This window comes from Apium graveolens, chromosome 2 (assembly GCF_009905375.1).
Source record: "Apium graveolens cultivar Ventura chromosome 2, ASM990537v1, whole genome shotgun sequence".
Lineage (NCBI taxonomy): Eukaryota > Viridiplantae > Streptophyta > Magnoliopsida > Apiales > Apiaceae > Apium > Apium graveolens.
Window position 1 is genome coordinate 64027568 of NC_133648.1, and position 14748 is coordinate 64042315.

General features: G+C 29.1%; 1 long non-coding RNA gene and 1 other non-coding gene across 2 annotated transcripts; one reads left to right on the top strand and one right to left on the bottom strand.

The window, feature by feature from the left end:
- The first annotated feature begins 8815 nt into the window (after nucleotides 1-8815).
- Nucleotides 8816-9925, top strand: LOC141705964 (uncharacterized). The gene is made up of 3 exons (XR_012568549.1): nucleotides 8816-8981; nucleotides 9518-9556; nucleotides 9661-9925. It is a non-coding gene; the product is annotated as an uncharacterized LOC141705964 (long non-coding RNA).
- A 4330-nt stretch (nucleotides 9926-14255) lies between these two features.
- Nucleotides 14256-14360, bottom strand: LOC141709225 (small nucleolar RNA R71). Its single transcript, XR_012569813.1, has one exon. It is a non-coding gene; the product is annotated as a small nucleolar RNA R71 (small nucleolar RNA).
- Between the last annotated feature and the right edge of the window lie 388 nt (nucleotides 14361-14748).

The following is a 14748-nucleotide window of genomic DNA, read 5'->3' on the forward strand; positions in this document are numbered from 1 at the left end:
TGGGATATGAAACAATTATGTTAAGTGGATTAGGCAGTCGGTAAGGTACTCGCGAAAGAATCGCCTTAAAACTCTTAATGGTTAATTTATTAAAAATGGTGGAGCCGAGGGTACTCGAACGACTTAGGTGATTCGTTAAGCGTAGGAGTAACCATAAGCGAACGTTAGGGTTAAATTGGTTAAAGTCTAGTTTCTTAAGCGACCGGGGTTTAATTCCAACTTATGTTGTTGTTCAAAGGTTATCGGACCCACTCTAAGCTTAAGTCTATCCGGGAGCACTCAGGCAAGTTTTCTACCTGTTATACTGTTGTGGTGATGTATATATGTATATGCATTATGTTGTGATAGATGCATGTTGGTTAATTAGCAAATTTTGTGATATATTGAAGCATGTTGAGATGGTAAATATATGCATGTCTGTTTCGTAATCTGGTTATCTATCTGTTGATTTCAATACTTATAGTTGCATAATACTTATGCCAGAGATAAACAGTAGTTGCGTATACCCTTAGTATAGGGGACCCAAAGGTGAAGATTTTTCTAAACCGGGAGTCGATGTTCCCGAGTATAATATATATATATATATATTTATATATATATATATATATTGATATAGTTTTCAAAATTATTAATCGAATAAGGTTTATTCGATAACTTTATTTTATTTATTTAATTAATATTATTTTGAATATTCATTCGAGGATTTATGACTCCGTTATTTTATTTAATGAATATTATTTTTGAATATTCATTCGAGGATTTATGACTCCGTTATTTTATTTAATGAATATTATTTTTGAATATTCATTTGAGGACTTATGACTCCGCTTATTTACTAAATATTATTCTTTATTTTATTAAAGAATAATGTTTCGATAATCAAACTTATTTTCGATTATTCAAATGAAGATAGTACTTTCGTATAAGTATATCTTTGATTATTTAATATTCATTTTAAGTATGAGTTTTAAAACTTCTACTTCAAATTGTTTATATAGAGATTATCCTTTTGGGAATATTATTTAAATAATAATATTCAGATATTTTCTAATATATCAGGACTGATTTATTTCATTAAATCAGTATTACTCCAAACATTCTTAAAAATGTTTTCGAGTCTTCAAAATGATTCTAAAAGTTAGAGCGGATCCCAAAACTTATTTTTATATTTAAGATCTTTCTTTCGAAGGGGATTTAAATACTCGCTCAAAACTTGAGGGATCCGACTCAGTGGTGTATTTTACATTCGCAACGAGGTTGCTGGTTTTGATAAATGAATTGATTACTTACCCAACGTTCGGGAAGTAAGTCCATCTATTGAGTCGGCATAAGCAACATGGGCTCAGTGGGCGTCCATGAAAGTGTAAGTGGCTCAGTGGGAGTCCATCAAATGCGTAAGTGGCTGAGTGGCAGTCCAGCATAAGGTCCTATTTCAAAGATTGCATCTATTCAAGTCTTATCTTGTAGTCTCATCAGTGTGATGAACTTTTGAAACTGATTATAACTTGAACAGTGGTAGTTCAAGTAGTATTTGGAAAAGATATAAGTATATTGGAGTATCTTGTAACTTCATCTTTTAAACTTATATCTAGTAAATGATTATCTTATGCATGTCAAAGATTTTCAGAAAAACGTTGAGACAAGGTTAGATATATGAGATCACCTTGCAACGATATTTTTATACAGTTATAAACTGGACCTCTGTGTATATTATACATGTCAAAGGATTTCAAAGATTGTGAAAAGTATAAATGTATATGTATACTGAATATTTTGCGACTTGGTCGCATTAAAATAACAAACTTGGTTCATTACTTTTTGACCAAGACTTTCATGAGTACTATGAGAATGCTCATATATTGTTAATTATTATACACATTATTTCGGTGGGCTTGTTGCTCACCCTTGCTTTCTTCTTTCATCACACAACAACAGATAGACAAGATGAACAGGACTAAGCTCCCAATTTGCGAGCGGATAGGAAACGTTCCGCAGTTTCCTGTAGGCGTTGATGCCGCTGTAGCTGAGGTAGAAATTACCAATAGGCTAGGCTTTCAACTTTTGTTGTACCAGACTTATGTATACTAGCTTTATACCCGTGCGATGCATGAGATAATTTATAAATATTTTCATAATATTTTTATAATTTTTAATTTTCTTTTAAAAAATGTCATGTTTGTTAATTTAGTCTTATAATTTGATTTCATTTATTTTTATAATAATATATTTTTAAATATGTCAAGTAAAATATAATTTATTTTCATGTTTTTTATATATTTTTAACTTATTTACAACTATATTTTTGTAAAATATTCATTTCAATAAATCTAAATATCTACTTTTTGTATAATTTTATATTATATTTGTTAATTTATTTTTAATTTTTTAGCATAAATATTGAAAATATAAGTGTAAGTGAAATTTGTAACTACAAATTTAAAGTTACTTTAAAAGTTTTTTTGATAACATGTCTATATGATGATTATTATTTTACCAAAATAGTGTAGTGAAATTTAGTTTTACATATTTTCTTATTAGTATTTTCTCTTATTTATATTTTTTTTAAATTATATTGTATAGAATATATTTTTAAACATGTCAAGTAGTATATAATATTTTACATGTTACATTTTTCCATTTTGTTAATTTGATTCTCTACATATTAATATTTTCTTTGAAATTTATATTTATTTATGTATTGTTTTTTAATTACATTAATAATTTTATATATTATAATGTTTTAACTTTAATTAATTTATCTTTATCATCAATACTTACATATTAAAAATATATTAGAAATAATTAGAGTTTTGTGTGAAAATTATCTTTTGTGGTAGGGATGGGCTAATTTTATATGATTTTAATATGAAATGACATTGTTAGCCATGCGACCAATCATTTTTTATAGATTTTATGTTTTCATGAATAATATATTTTCCAAAAATTGTTTTTTTTTATATTTAAATATTTAGTTATTATTGTATTATTATATTTGACATTGATGACCTAAATATAATATATGTGTTATAATATTTTTTATTTCTTCCATTGTTTGATATTTTTTCACATTATAAATTTATAAATATAATATTTTAATCATATCATATAATATGTTTATGTAATTATTTTTTATTTATATATATTTTTATCTTAATCTTGTGGAGTTTGATAAAATATTAGAAAGTTGCTTGGGATTTGCATTTCCAGGTGTTTGTAATAATATTTTATAATTTTTCAGTTCGAGTAATGATTTTGGAAAAATATACTTTACACTTAATTATCATAGTACTTTTAAATATATATTATTAGATTTGTATTTCAATTTTGAATTGTAATAATTTATAATTCTTCTTATTATTATTATATTTTTTTCAAATTTTTAAAAGTCCATTATTTTAATTTTTTTTAAAAGTCCGTAATTCCCATTAGAGCAAAATACATATAATATTTATATCTAAATACAATCTAACTATGTTACTTATTTTATAAGATAAAAATTAAAATTATCTATTCAAAAATATTTTTTTAAAAGCAAAACATATATAATATTTATACCTAAATACAATCTAACTGTGTTACTTATTTTATAAGATAAAAATTAAAATTATCTATTCAAAAATATTTTTAATCAAACTTACACATTCCATTTTTTTAAAAAAAGTGATATTACCAAATGATTTGTTGATTGATACTTATATTTATTTTTATTAAGATAATTATATTATTGCTTGTATTTTATATAACCCTTTAAATTTAATTTTATAACATTTAAGAATATATAACTATAGTTCAAATTTTTAATTAATTACTTGTTTTTACTTATTTCAATAATTTTTTTTAAAGACAATCCGTAACTTTTCTTTTTTTACAAATTGAAACAAAACGCCTGTAATATTTATACCAAAACATAATCTAAATTTCTTTCGTATTTTATATGATAAAAATTAGTATATAATATTTTTTATTAGATTTGATTTCAATTTTAAATTATAATAGTTTTATTATTATTATTATACTTCTTCATCGTTTTAATATTTTATAGGATTGATCATGTAATATTTATACCTAATATAATCTAAATGTGTTTATTGTTTTATAAAATGATAATGAACTTATCTTTCAAACATATTTTAAATCAAACTTACACTTTTCGATTTTTTGTAAAAAAATAATATTATTTTTAACCCGATTAACAAATGATTTCTTAATTGTTAACTATATTTATTTTTATTAAGATAATTGTTACTTTTTTCTATTAGGAAGATAATTGTTACTTGTATTATACATATATATATATAATATAATACTTTTATTATTACTTAATATCATTTTACATCTTACCACATGCAACCAGTACGACGACCAAACCATACCACCACCAAACCATACCACCAAAACCCCCTTACTCTAATTATATATATAGGATATAATTTATGAATTGTAATAATGGCAAGAAAATGTAAATTTATTCAGAAACCCTTTTTATGGTGAAATGGTTTATAATTGTCGAATAAAATGACTTTGTTATTTTTGGTATTTATTTCTGAGAATATAACTTGTGGTGTGTGTATATTGTGGGTCACAGTACGCATAGTTCCCGATTTGGGGTGTTACAGAGATCCTGAAAAGAATTCAAGTGCAAATCATGAGTTTGTGGCAGAGTATTTGATTGAAAAGATGAAGAAATCACATAGCAAAAATATACCCAAACCTAATGAGATTGCTGATGAGTTCCGGGCTAGTCACAACACCTTAATTCCCCATCATGTTGCATGGAAGGCTAAAAAATAATGTTATGGAGAAAATTAATGACAGTTATAATGAAAATTTCAAACTAGTACCAAGCTTATGTCACATGTTTACTAGAACCAATCCAAAATCAATTGCAACTTACACATATAACAAGTACATTTTTTAGTTTATGGTATTCTCTGTTTTTAGTTTATGATAATTAATACATATTTTATTAAGTCACTACCTAAAGTATTATATATATTAGCATTAAAACTACAAAACAATACATATTTAAGTGTTTAATATTGATTTAGTTTTAAAATTAGTAGATACTTTTTTTCTTTCAAGGAAATTAGCTTCATATATTAGTACAATATTGTTGTAATTTTTAAATTTTAGTACATGTTTTTCAATGCAAATTAATATATATGTAAGTGTTAATATTACCCTAGTTTTAAATTATTTTACCTATTTTTTTCTTTTTTTACTTATCAATACATGTTGTAGTATAACACTACTTTAGTTTTAAAGAATATGTACATATTTATTTCATATAAATTAGCACATATTTAATTGTTGATACTAATTTAGATTTAAAAACTAGTACATATTTTAGTATAGTTGTGATTTAGCATTCAAAATTAATACATATTTTTTTCTTTACTACAAAACAATACATATTTAAGTGTTTAATATTGATTTAGTTTGAAAATTAGTAGATACTTTTTTTTTCTTTAAGAGAAAGTAACTTCATATATTAGTACAATATTGTTGTAATTTTTAAATTTTACTACATGTTTTTTTCCATGCAAGTGTTAATATTGCTCTGGTTTTAAAATTTTGTACCTATTTTTTTTCTTTTTTTACTAATTAATACATGTTGTAGTATAACACTACTTTAGTTTTAAAGAATATGTACATATTCGTTTCATATAAATTAGCACGTATTTAAGTTTTGATACTAATTTAGATAAAAAAAACTAGTACATATTTTAGTATGATTGTGATTTAGCATTCAAAATTAAACATATATTTTTTTTCTTTACTCCAAAATAATACATATTTATGTGTTTAATATTGATTTATTTTTAAAATTAGTAGATACTTTTTTCACAAATTAACTTCATATTTTAGTACAATGTTGTTGTAATTTTTAAAATTTTACTACATATTTTTCCATAGAAATTGATATGTATTTTTAGCTAAAGTTACTAATACTTATAACTTTAATTTATGTGTGCTTTAACTTTTCTTTTTCTTATTTCAGTGAAGATAAAACTTTGGAGTCTGTAACAATATCTTTTGATGCACCTATGAAGGGTTGGTCTTGATGGATTTCATCTTAAGGGGAAGTATGATGGATGCTTAGTAATGCAACATTAGCTAAGAAATTTGTGTCCTATTGTAACATCTCTAAATAAACTAGTGTTGCAGAGAAATGCCTGTGTTGCCCAACATGTAACACCAACACCTGGTGTTACATTTGATACTTTTTAAAATTTTAAAATATTTAAGTGAAAATATTATTAATAATTAGTATTAAAATTATACTTTAGTTTATTGGTGAATGAAAAATGTAATATATAATATAATAAAATTTATAAAAATAAATTGTACATAAATACAAAAGTTACTTTATTTATTTATTATTTAATAAATAATATTTTATTAATTAAAATTGAAAAATAAAAAATAAAAAAATAATACACATTTTACTAGGTGAATTATAAGGCGGCAATTCCCCCCCTAAATGAATTATTGGACAGACAAAACTCACTAGACAATACTCACTCCTCCAAGAAACACTCTCTCCCATCGACTCTCTCATTTCTCTCTCGAGGATGAATCAAAAATGAAATTGAAGATTTGATGAATATAAACACATGTTTATGGATGAAATTGAAGATATGTAAATATACACACATGTTTGTTGATGTATTTTAAAGGTAGTTACTAATTTTTCGATTTAAAAAATATTGCAGGATTTGAGAGTTTCAAATTGGGGCTTTAGTTATTTTGCTCAGATTTAGTGGTAAATATTTACTTCTCTGCTCCGATTTAAACATATAGGCATATTTTCTTTTATTAAAATATATTTTATTATGAATTTTAGTCAATTAGGGTTTTTAGAGAAGTGATGGCATTTGGGCGACGACAAGACAAGATTAAGGGTTTGGTTTTGGTTTCAACTTTTGAGCAGACTTGTATTGCTTCGTTTGAATCAGACCACCAAGCCATGGACTTTTACAATTCAAACTCAAATTCGTCCTTTCCACGGGTTATTCATATTAATTCAATTAATTTAGCTAACATATGTTGCATGTTATGTATCTATATGTTTCCATGTATATTGTTTAGTATTATTTTTTAATTTATTATGAAGACTAAGGGTTTGGTTTTGGTTTAAGTTTGATCGTGTTTCAGGGAAATGTAGGTTGGTTTAAGATTGATTTTAGTTCAGGGAAATTTAATGTTAATATATGCGGAGGTTGATGTTTGAAGTGTGTCATTATTGGTTTTGTGTCTTCCATTTGAATTTGGCTTTTAGATATTTTAAATTAGAATTTTAAAAGTGATCAAGTGTAGATGAAATACATGTGTCGGCAACAAACTATGATGCTAGCACTTTCTTAATGGTAAAACTATAAGGTTAATAATAAGTATAGGGAAAAGAGTTCAATTTTACTTGAATGGATAAACAAAACAAAGTAGGGCTGTGATGTTAATTTTTAATTCTTTCGAGTGTTAAGTGTACTTATTGGATCATGTTGAATGTGATATCTGGCTAAATCAAGGATTTTCGTGATTTTTATAAGAAAGATAGAAATTTCTATTTGTATCTGATATGAGGTAAGGTATCATGTGGATTAATTGTTTTAATTACTTTTCCCCTGTTGAACTATCTTGGTCCACATGATGATTCGAAGAGAAAGAAATTGGGTTTTTGTGTCTATGTCAAATTAGAGACTTATCTTCTTTCTCATCCTTGTTAGTTTTTTCATACAAAAGAATAATACGATACACGTAATGCACATTTTTACAAATGCAGAGTTTGTAGGAGTATTTGGAATTCTTGTTTAGCTAAGGTATTTATATTTTTTCTATATTTCTAGTCCAATGCCTAACTCTATTGGTTATATTAAGCTAGCTATGTTTGTGTATTGGTTATTATTTCTTCGTAAAGTAGTGTAATCATTTACATATCCAGGAGTCCAGGACCTTTTTATCAGAGAGACAAGTTACTAGTTACACTATTTTTAGGATTTTTAGCTGAATGTAAACTACATTTATTTGTCTGTTTCGCCTCCCCTGTATATATCTTCACATTTTCAGTGCAATTTTTCCCTTTAATAAAAAGAAGGCCATGTAGAGATTTTCTTCTATATGGCCCTCCAAGAACTAGGAAGTCATACTTAGCCAAGGTTGTTGCAACCAAGGAAAATTCTACATTCTTCAGGTTTGTAATCTGACTGACTAATGGGAAATGAAGTATCACCTTTTTTTTATCTCTCTACCTGGTTTTGGTGTATTTTTTCAATCTAGTAATAGTCTAGAACTACAAATTTTCCTCCTTTTTTTTGTTTATCAACATGATATGTACATTTTCTAGTTCCAGTTTTAATAAATATCTAATAAATATAAAAAATTATCTATATACTATATTCATGGAGATTTTAGGGAACCCCCTTGGATTTGCTGATAGGCTCCATATGTCTTTCTCTCCTTTAATATAGATCTATTTTTTAGCAGTGTTCCACATGTCACGGATTTTACGTTCTATAAAGAAGAGGTTGTAAAAGTATTACAATTTCACCATCTAGACATGATTCTAATAATTTTCCGTTGAAGTGTCAACTGTGAAACCTTTAACTAAATCAAATGACTTGAATTGTTTATTTAGTGACTTGCATCAACAATGCTTCTAGGTTGATACTGTCTATGCGGTGTATAGTTCATGTACTTATAGAGGAATCAAGCTTGCAAGTCTTAAGGGGTTATAATGGACATCATATAAAAGTTTGGAAGTTTATCATTCTAATTTCTTATTGGCATCCATGTGTATACTTGATTAACAGGTAAATCTTGGCAGAACGGAATTATAGAGTACTATTTAATTTTCATATCTCTTCCAGGTACCTTCCTCATTGAATGCACAGAAACAACATCTTTTTTGTAAAATTTTGGTCCTCCTGGATGAGTTGGATAGAGGAACAAGCTCTTCTGATGAATATGCTATAGCATATGTGGTATGATAATTTATCTGCTTTCTAAAGTTTACATTCTGTCTCCTTGCAAGTCATTTGCTAGTTTCCTTTGTCAAAACTAGAGGCTTCTTTTCTGACTACTTGTATAGCACGTGTTATTAACTACTTGTATATGCTCATAGTGCACCTCATTGCGCCTTTAACCACACTGGTATATCAATGCAAATTTATTATTTAACTTCTGTAAATGCATCATGTTGTTCGGTTCTGTTGGATCCTTGAATTTTAAATATGTAGTTTGATTTAATCAAATTATCATCTGATTATATTTACTTTTGTGTATTGTGCGTTGGAATTCAGCTCAAGGAACTTGAGAAATTAGGCCCAAAGAAGGGTGTTATTTCCTAGTCTGTTAAAGATGTTATACAAAGTCTAGTAGATGATGACTTGTCTTCAAAGACAAGATTGGAACTTCTGTGATTATATTTAACTCAAATTATTAATTTAACAAATTATTCTCTGAATATTGACTAACAAGGTTGTTGTATATAAATACTTATTCTTCTATTAAATTGCAGGTATACTTCTGGAGCCTCCGTAGTTGCGAGGGAAATCAGGTAAACTTTATGTTTCAGTTCCTCACCAAAATTTCCAGAATTTGTTTTTCTGTAAATATAATAATCCTTTCTTTCACCAAATCTCAATATTACTTGTTTATCAGCTAAGGAATGTGTATCGAAAACTTGAATCTAATTTACAAGGCAGTAGGAAGCGGATGGCAGAACTCGTTGAACAATGTAATGCTTTAAAGAAAGGCCGTGAAGACTCTTCAGAAGTATGCAACCATAAGTGTGCCTTTTGTCATTCTTTTAAAGCGGCTGATGTTAGTACCGACTTCTGAACATGAACCAAGATTTGTGTGTCTCTGTGTGTGTGTAGAGACTTTATTGATTAGTAAGGTTCGAAGATGAGACTCTTATGTAATAGTATGGTTTGGAAATTAAGACTATTATGTACCGTAACTTTGATATTTTGTTGCTAATGAGATTGTTCCTTACACAAAACATGTATTTAAAACTTTTTAAAATTAAATATTACATCTTCATTTTCTAGTGACATTTATGTTTATATATAGGGTTGAATTACAAATGCTAATGTTATTTAATTACAAAAAAATGGTGTTACAATTGATAAACTCAATCGTTACAATAGGCTATGTGGGTCCCATGTGTGGGGCCACTTCTGCAATCTAGATTAAAGCTAATGGATCACTTATTTTGCGTTACATTTGGGCCTGTTAGTGTTACAGTAGGTGCCTATAGTAAAGTTTTCCTCTCTGTTACAATAGGTCACTGAAGTGTTACATTAGGGGTGTCTATTGTAATGCTTGTATATGTAACGCCCCCTGGTGTTACAATAGACCTATTGTAACACTTTTAGGGCCTATTGTAACACCATTTAGGCATTACAATAGCCCACTTATGGAGTTATCAGCCACTACTCTGGATGGATAAAACGGTTTGGTGCCTTTAGGAATCATGATTTGTAAAAATGAGTGTGCTAACAACTGGTTCTTATTTTTAAAACATCTAAAGCCTAGGTTGGATGAGAATCCGGTAGAAGCAATCAACTTTATATCTGATAGGCTTGAGGGAAGTTGTTCATAAGTTATTCCCCACTTTACCACAGGTTTTGTTTCAGGTTTGTAACTACATTTTGATATTTCTTGTTACCTAACCCCTGTGATACATGATTTTGCATTAATTTTTGAATTGATCACAGGAATATGTTTAAGAACTTCAAATCACATTTCAAAGGTTCTAAGCTTCACGCTATGTTCTGGAATGCTGCTAGAGCTTATAAAGCTAAACACTTTGAGGTAATGTTCTTCATTACTATTTTTTTGTGGGTTCTAATAGTTTTCATTTATTAAAGATTGCTAGATTAATACTGTTAATTATAGGCACAATGGATAGTATGATGGTGGAAAATGTTATTATTTTTGAGTACTTGATGCGAGAGGATCCTAAAAGCTGGTGTAGGGCTTTCTTTGATCATAAAAACTCTTATGAACACTTGAGCAACAATTTCTCCGAAGTTTTAATAATATGATTACGAAAATTAGGGAGAAACCTGTTTGTACATTAGTATTAATGTATGGTCAATTGGTCATGGGGTTGTTTTTCTAGAAAAGAACTGCATGTGTTGGTTGGGATTCTGGAGATTTGGTTCCTAGCGCCAAGAAATTACTAAAAATAATGTTCAAGAAAATATGGGAGTACAAGCTGACAAGATTTATAAAGTTAAAAGCATTCACTCTTCAATTTTCACCGTTGATCTTGATAAAAAAACATGTAGCAGTTGAGAGGTTTCCCTTGTCAACATGTAGTATGTGCTTTGCAACAGATCAGACCCAATTGGGTTGAGTAAGTGTTCAATTAAATAAATAAATAATAAAATAGTTGTTAATACATATCAATATTATTAATTTATTTTTGTGGATTCTCAAGTATTGTGCTAGATATTATTCTGTGGATAATTATAAGATAACATATGCATCAGAGATGGTACCTTTGGAAGGTCCTAATGGTACCTTTAGATATTAAAGGGTTCTTGTATTAAATTATATAAGAATTTTTTTAAGATAACTAATAATCATTATATTTGTTTGTGTAGCCTAGAGTAATTATTGTCCCACTTTTGCTGATTAGAAAACAAGGCAGACCTAGAAAGAATAGAAGAAATGCTTATGATAAGAGATTCCAGGAGAAAATAACAAGGTGTTATAACAAGTGTAAATAACCTGGGCATAACAAAACTACCTGTGGTGGGGGTCTATAGGCTCTAACTCAAAAAAAAGGTTAGAGTGAAAGTAGATAGTTGAATTAGTTTATGAGCATCTATATATTTTTGTGAGGATGATGATTTTTAGAGTGAGACACAACTAAAACAAATAGTGTCAGACATTGTTAAAAAAGTTTCATGGCAAGAATATATTATAATTTGAATTAATTAATTAAGTATTCTACATTTATATAATTTTACAAGAAGTAAAGTAGTAATATTTAAAAATATAAAATTTATGAAGTTAAAACTAAAGGTTACATATGTCATACAAAAATTTTAAATAGTTAAGTTAACCATGGTTAACATAAAATTGTTAAAAAATTTGAAAATGGGATATGTTTATAAATAAAATTATAAATGGGACTGTTAAGTGGCATTTATGTCCACTTAGAAAGCTCTATAAAGGCTTGAATTGGTATTTTGTACTCGAGTTATTTATGTATTTGATGTGTTTTGTAGTGTTTTTGCATTTCAGGCATAGTTGAAAGAGTCAGGAGATTAGCATTGTTTTGGTGCTAAGTTGGTGCTAGAAATGTGTCCAGGAAGTAAGCTCGAGGATCGCCATCTCAAATTAGCCAGAAAAATAAAAATCGGAGTTTTTTCCAGAAGGTTAGCGTGCCCGTGCTATAGTAGCGCGCGACCGAGTTGGGTGAACAAAATGACAATGCGGCCGCGTGCAGCACTGGTAAAGCGTGCGGTCGCGCCAGGTCGGGTTTCAAGAATCCTGTTTTGAATAGAAGATTGATTTTTGGACTTCTCTACTGATCAGGGCTGCTATATAATGATAACTTAAGATCGTTTTTCATAAGAAGACATGCTAGAGCTTAAGGAGAAGACGTAAGAAGACCGTATAGCACAATTGAACCAAGGAGAAGAGGATCTAGTTTTTACTTGTGATTCTTTGTTTTAAGTTGTAATCTTGGATGCTAGTTTTCTTATTTGGTTAAACCTATACTCTTGTTTAGCGTACTTGGTTTATTATTCGTATTTATAAAGACTTAGTTTATTATACCATGCTTTCATCGGAACCCACGGTGATGATGAGTTCGGTTATGGGCTAATCATTATCTTGGGATTCTAGCGGATTTACTTATGAATTTCAATAGTTAATATGTTTTGATACCTTAGTGTGTGGTGATTGTATGATAGCCTAGTTTTGGTTGTGCTTATTCGTCTTATGAGCGTCGCGAACTTATAAGATAGAGTGTTAATCTCTATTGAAGCAAAAGTGAATATATGGGTTTCGAACTTGCCATGCTAGCATAGGTTTATGTATTTGATATGCATGATTCGTAGGTAATTTTATCCATCTTACTTGCCCTATATAATCATGATAGATAACTTGTACATTAAACAGTTATGTTGTCAAATTCTATAGACATATAGGGTCTCAATATAATTGGCATCTATTCAGCTTCTATCTCTTTTGTGGATGTCTGGTAGTAGGGTATTCATACACAGAAAGTTGGCGTTTACTAGTTTCGTGTTATCTGATTAGTGTCATCACCATTGTATGCTAAGGTTAAGAACGAAAAGACTATTGAATGAAGTAGTAATGAAGTTAGAATCTCATGTTTGTGTCATATAAGTAATCAACCTTTAATTCTCTTAGATAATGTTAGTTAGTATAATTTCTAGTTAATCGTAGTTATAAACAATCTCAATTTGTGATCATCTTAGTATTGAATAATAACCATAACATTGTTGCAAAAGTACATTGATTAAAATTAACCTAAACCAGTCTCTATGGGAACGAACTAAAATTAATTTTATATTACTTGCGATCGCATATACTTGCGTGAATATTAGCGCGTATTTTCGTCCTAAAAAGTTTTTGGCGCCGCTGCCGAGGACTCGGTGTTAATTTGTAGTTTATGTGCTTGACATCAGTGTTCGTTAAAGTTTATTGACTCGGATATTTTAATTGCTTGTTTGTTTGTTGCTTTTTCAGGTACCCTAGAGAGCGTGTATGCTAATGTGTTCTCAACTTTGAAAGAAAACACTGGAAAAAGCAGAGAATGAAGTAGTTGAAAAAATCTTTGTTGAGGAAAAAGTTGGAGAAGAAGCTCTTGTTGCAATGGGTGAACTAGAAGCGAGTACAAAGGCTTTGATGGACTATTCTCAGCCAAAGATCAATGATATTCAGTCTAGCATTGTCCGACCAGCCATCGCAGCTAACACTTTTGAAATCAAGGCTAGCACGATTCCGATGATACAGAATTCAATACAGTTTGGGGGTTCTCTAACGGAAGATCCTAACATGCATATTAGAGATTTCATCGAGATCTGCGATACTTTCAAATTCAACAATGTTACTGAAAATGCTATTAAGCTAAGGCTTTTCCCGTTTTCTCTGAGGGATAAAGCTAAGAGATGGTTACATTCTCTACCACCAGGATCTATCACTAAATGGGAAGAACTTTCTCAAAAGTTCCTTACTAAGTTCTTTCCTATGGCGAAGACAGCTGCAATCAGGAATGCTTTTACTCAATTTGCACAGTAGTCTGGAGAGTCTTTGTGTGAAGCTTGGGAGTGATATAAGGAGATGCTTAGGAAGTGTCATCACCATAGAATGCCTGACTTGATGATCATTAACTGTTTCTATAATGGTTTGGGTGCAACTTCTAAACCCATGCTTGATGCAGCATCAGGAGAAGCCTTGTGGGCTAAAAGCTACGATAAAACTTATGAATTGATTGAACTGATGGCTGCTAATGAATACCAGAATCCTTCTCAGAGACTAACTCAAGGAAAGGTAGCAGGAATTCTGGAGGTAGATACAACTACTGCTATAGCCGCTCAGCTTAAGGCTTTAACGATGAAGGTGGATTCTTTGGCTAATTATGGAGTTAATCAGATCACCAGTGTCTGTGAGCTTCGTGCTGGTGCCCATGAGACAGAGCAGTGTGCTATTTCTAGTGAATCAGCTAAGTTCGTGAGCAACTTTCAGAGGCAACCAGTT